General features: G+C 36.1%; 1 pseudogene; it reads right to left on the bottom strand.

The window, feature by feature from the left end:
* Positions 1-770: 770 nt before the first annotated feature.
* LOC102002984 lies at positions 771-1,540 on the bottom strand (annotated as a pseudogene).
* Positions 1,541-5,719: the final 4,179 nt, after the last annotated feature.

The following is a 5,719-nucleotide window of genomic DNA, read 5'->3' as shown; positions in this document are numbered from 1 at the left end:
TAATGATGTAATTCAAATTAATGTCAATTTAATAAGAATTCACATAGAAAGTTTGTTCCCATATATTTACATTCATGTCCCTTTTTTCTATTATTATAATCTTTGTACATTATACATTTTTATGCATTACACCTTCATTATGAGCACCAACACAGTTCTATAATTATTGCACCTTTTATTTTAAACGGAAGCACTCCCTATATTATTTCTTGTAAGGCAAGTCTAATAGCAATGAACTCTCTCAATTTTTGTTTACTCAAAAATATCTTAATGTGTTCACTTTTAAAGTGTAGTTTTTCTGGATATAGAATTCTCAAGGTTATCACTTTAAAATTTTATCACAATGTCTTTTGAATTTCATAGTTTAAGATGGGAAATCAGCTGTCAATGTTTTAGATCTGTTGCACATAGATATTTCTTAGTTCATTTAAGTTTCTCCTTTGCATTCTTGGCTTACAAAATTTCAGCTAGGATGTATCTAGATATAGAAAACTTAGAATTTTTTAACACACAGACTAGTTTTGGACATGCAGGTTAAAGGTTTTCATCAACTGTAGAAATATTACACCATTATTTCTTCAAATATTTCTCCCTCCCTCCCTCTCTCTCTCTTTTTCTCCTCAGAATCTGCCTATGTAGTACCACAGTTCTGAAACTTTTTGTTTATTTCTCTCTTTATACCCCAAGTTGGCTATTTTTAATTGATCCATTTTGAAGTTTAATGATTCATTCTTTTTTTTTTTTTCTGAAGACAGACTTTATTGAGCCCTTCAGCTGTAGTTCTCTTTCTCCTGCATAGTCTTGGTTCCACAGAGTTGCCCAGTCCTGTGAGCAGCAATAAGACCCACTTGATGCCCTGCAGGGGCGTCTCTGTGGATGGTTGAGGGTTTGCTGATGTGCTGGTGTTTACCACCTCCAGAGAGATGCTCCACAGGATTCATGACCATGCCACATACACGTGGCCAGCAGTTCCTCTTTGCCTTATATTTGTGATAGGCTTGGCCAGCCTTCAAGATAGGCTTATCAATTCTGCCACTGCCGGCTACTATACCAACAACAGCTCTGTTGGCAGAGGAGATGATCTTCTTGGAACTTGAGGGAAGATTCACTCTGGTCTTCTTGGTTTCAGGGTTGTAGGAAATGACTGCGGCATAGTTCCCAGAGGCTTAGGCCAGCTTGCCCTGGTCCCCAGGCTTGTCCTGCAGGCAACACAGAATGGTACCCTCAGGCATGGTACCCACAGGGAGAACATTGTCAGTATTGAGGTGTTGCTGCAATACACTAATTGCCCGTGTGGATGCACTCAACAGTGCTGACAGCTCCAGTTGCTTCTTGAATCAGTACAGATCCCAGAGTACCATCTTACTGAGGGGTGTGCTGTGGTCTGGGTCATGGATGATGTCCTTCACAATGCTCTTGATGTAGCTGTGCTGCTCTGCAAAGTTCATGGTGCATAGATGAGCAGCGTCCTTGCATGTTTCACATGTGCTTGAAACACAGAACCAGCAACCTTCCTCTATCCATGAATCACGCAGCCCATCACAGTGGCTCTCTTCCTGAGCGCGGTGGAAAGAATGGTGACTCATTCTTATGTGAACTGACCCATGATGATTCATCCTTATCCCCTTATCATGTACTATTGATTGTTTTTTGTAAATTTTCATTTGTTATTGCAATCTTCAACTCCACAATTCGTATTTATTCTTTTAAAAATGTTATATTTTGCACATGGTAAAACATCTTTTTTATATTTCCTTTAGTTCTTTAGACACGGATGCCTTTATGTCTTTGAACATATCATAGCTGACTGATGTCTTTCTCTATTAAGGCCAACATTTTGGTTCCTCAGGGATAAATTCTATAAACTTTTTTCTCTTTCTGAGGGGCTGTACCTTAATATTTTAATACATGTTTTATGATACTTTGTTGAATCTGGGTATATTAAATAATAAATGTGGAAATGCTGGAAATTAAATCTCCTTTTGTTTTTATATTTTAACATTGTATTTTATTTTTTTAATTTATTTTAAAAATAAAAGAAGGAAAACATATTAACAAAGACATCCACTTACAAAATAGGATAAGAACAATACAAGTAATATAGAGTTACAGACAAAGTGGTAGGAAATTAACAATTGTTGTTGTATTACATATTGATATCTTCAAAGTGGTTTCTCAGGAAAACAAATAGAGACACACAAGACTGATCAAATAAGTAATCATTTCACTGCTGGTGGGAATTCAGACTGGTGAAACCACTGTGGAAATCAGTTTGGAGATTCCTCGGCAAACTAGGTCTAGAGGTCCCATTCAACCCAGCTGTTCCCCTTCTGGGTATTTTCCCAGAAGATCTGAAAACATCATATCACAGTGATATATGTGTACCCATGTTCATAGCAGCTCACTTTGTAATTATTAAACTGTGGAAGCAACCCAAATGTCCATCCACTGAGGAGTGGGTAAAAAAAATGTGGTACTTTTATATAATGGAATATTACTCAGCTATAAAGAAAGATAAACTCAAGGCTTTTACAGGTAAATGGTCACAACTAGAGATCATACTCATAAGTGAAATAAACCAGACCTCCATGTGTAAGCAACGTATTGTCTCACTACTGCAAGAACCTGAAAGAGTGAATAAAAATTAGGAGGTATGACAGACATTGTGAAACGAATGGAAAATGCTCAAAAGTAAAGAGCAACTGGGGTGAGGGAAAAGAGCAAAGAAAGAATAGGAAATTATGTAAGTATGTATATACAGGATAGCTAGCATAGTTGTGCTACTGACTTCTATTGCTTTACATCTCCTTTTTCATTAGGGTTTTGTTTTGTAGTTTGTTTGCCTTCTTCGTCATGGGTATTCTCTGACATTTCTATTCTCTTACAACAGTGGTCAGCTGATGATTAGGCAGAAAGTTCCTGCCATCTGCTGAATCAGTAACTCAGACTTTGTGGACCTGCTAAGGAATGTCTTAAGTGTTCTGATATTTTACAGCATCCCTTGACCTTTGCTTCCTAAATGTGGAGAACCAGAGGTCAGTACCTAGGGTATTTTCCAATCTGAGTGTACGTATAGCTCAAGGCATGTGCATAACCCTGCATGAGTGTGTAGTCTTCTAGATTCTTAGGAAAATGTCAGAGATTTCTAAAGCTACTTTGATGCCTCCTTCCTACTTTTTCCTTTTATGTTTTTGAGTTATCCTTTTGTTTGCCCCAACTGTTATGCCTCAAGCAGTAGTGATGTTGAATGATGCATTGTCTTGGTTACTTTTCTCTCATTGCTGGGACAAAATATCTGATGCCCAAAATTAAGGAAGGAAAGGTTTATTTTGCTTACAGTTTGTGGAGGTTTCAGTCCATACTTGGCAGGTTATAAGGCAGAGTGACACATGGCAGAGGGCTACAGCTCATTGCGGCAGAACACAGCAAAGCAACAAGCACAAAACTCAGGAAATGGCTGCAAGCAGCCTCTTGCTCTCCCTTACATATGCAAACTCTCCAACCCAGGGCGGGTGCAGCTCTCACACCCATAATCAATCAAACTCTAAAAGCCTGCCCCATGACTGCATGAGGCTTTGGGGGGACACACAGACACAAAACATAACGTGCATCCTGATTGCTGTAAACAATCTGAGATAAGCGATGTTCTCACAGACCAAGTCCAGAGTCCAGAGTGGGGATAAACAGCTGAGTTCCCTTAAGAATGATTTTAGGTAGGGGCTGGGGATTTAGCTCAGCGGCAAAGCGCCTGCCTGGCAAGCGCAAGGTCGTGAGTTCAGTTCCCGGTACCGGAGAAAAACCAAAAAAACCAAAAACAAAACAAAACAAAAGAATGATTTTAGGAGCTGTCAAATGGATTAAGTAACAACAATTTAATGGGAATGGGGCTTCTTGGAGACCTCCAAATCTATCTCATCTGACACAGGGGTTACGTGATCTTCAAAAATATCATAGTGATGTTAAGAGTTGGATAGAAGTAGGGCAAGTTAAGTGATCATAAAGCTCCTTGTTTTTGTGAAGATGCAGAAATTTTAAAACAATTATCCTTAGGTTTTAAAACTTTCATTTAATTTCAAGAGTGTCAGAAGAATTGATTTTTTAAAAATTTTTTTTCCTATTATTTTCATTGATTTTTATGGAGGAGAGACTTTTGGAAATCTTTACTTCACCATTCTGGAAGTACTTCCAGCTACAGAAATTTTAGTGAAAATGTATTAAAAATTTATGGAAATTTTGTCACAATGAAGTAAATTCTATGTTTAAATATTACTCAAGAGATGTTTTGCAAAATCAAAAGTAGATTTAAGTATACACAAGAATTTAGTATATAACAGAAATGACATTTACAACATGGAGAAGGAAATAAATTTTTAAATGATTAATATTAGAGCAAATGTGTGTAAAAAATGAGTTAGTACTATGGTCTCATGTCTTTCATCAAAAATAAATTATAGATACTTCATCACATAGGAAGGAAAAATAAAACTATGAAAGTAATGAAACAGTTAATTTTGTATAAACCCAAATCCAAGCTCTTGGTCTCATGAAGTTGAAGAATAAAAATCATGGACAAAGGAGGAAGTTAGCAGAGTGTGTACCACAAGTAATGAAAACAAAAAACGCTGTTGGTGGATCCCCACCAGGAGGGGATTCCTGATGGAAGTTTGAAGTGTTTTCTCAGTTTTGGCCTTATGTAGACAAACAGATGAGGCTCTGTAGAGCTTTTCTTTTTAAATCAGTTACATAGTTGCACCCGATTTACTCTGCATTTTTATTTTTTTTATTTTAAAGATAAAAGAATGAAAACATATTGACAAATACACATACATTTCTAAGTTTCTCCAGCCCAGAGGTTAGGGAAGAGTTGCCAACCAGCAAGCACTCTTCCTGGGAAGAAAGATCTTTGTCTCTCCATTCTTGTCCTAGTCTTGCACCTTTTTTCCCCTTGTGCTGCTTTCTTTTACTATTTCTAAGCCTAACTAGATGCTTAAATTAGCTGCTAACTCAATATGTGCTGTTTTCTTTTATCTGACTCTATCTTTAGGCTGTCCTCACTGTCTACTTTCAAGCCAACTAACAAAAGTATTACAGTATTAAAAAAAAGTGGGGTTTAATTTTTTTAAAATAATAGTCAGGCATTCAGAATGCCTTTTAAGACCAACAAAATAAAAGAAAAATAAGTACTTATAGAAGATGAATAAATTCAGTTAAATAATCATAAATCTCTGACCCAAAAATCACCACTAATTCTAAAGACAATATATTAAGCATGGTTTGATTTGTGGCATATTGACTTCAGGATGATTGGAAAAAAAGATGAGAATGATCTACTTCCCAGTGAAGCTTTGAATGTTCTTTAGGATGTATTGTGCCCTGCACTCTAAAAAGCAAAATAAAAACTGAAAATTAATAAATTCTGCTTTATATTTACTATTTACCTTTTAAAATTTCCTGTTCCAATTTGACTATTATCTATGATGGAAAAATTTTAAAATAATAAATCTGTTCAACTAAAGTCACTAAGCCATTCATAGATCTTATATTTTTATGTCATAAATATTTTGTATGACACATCCACAAAAATATCCTTCAATGCAGTAAAATATATTGATTTGCATCTTTTCTCCCTCTTGTTATTCCTAATAAATTTCTAAAGAAATATGTAGACATGACTAACCTCATATACACCAAGAACCATTAATGAGCTTGTCTCCAACAC

The sequence above is a fragment of the Chinchilla lanigera genome, unplaced genomic scaffold (genome assembly GCF_000276665.1).
Source record: "Chinchilla lanigera isolate Chin_1 unplaced genomic scaffold, ChiLan1.0 scaffold00002, whole genome shotgun sequence".
Taxonomy (NCBI): Eukaryota; Metazoa; Chordata; class Mammalia; order Rodentia; family Chinchillidae; genus Chinchilla; species Chinchilla lanigera.
The sequence above is the reverse complement of the archived record's forward strand: the minus strand, read 5'-3'. Positions and strand labels throughout refer to the sequence as shown.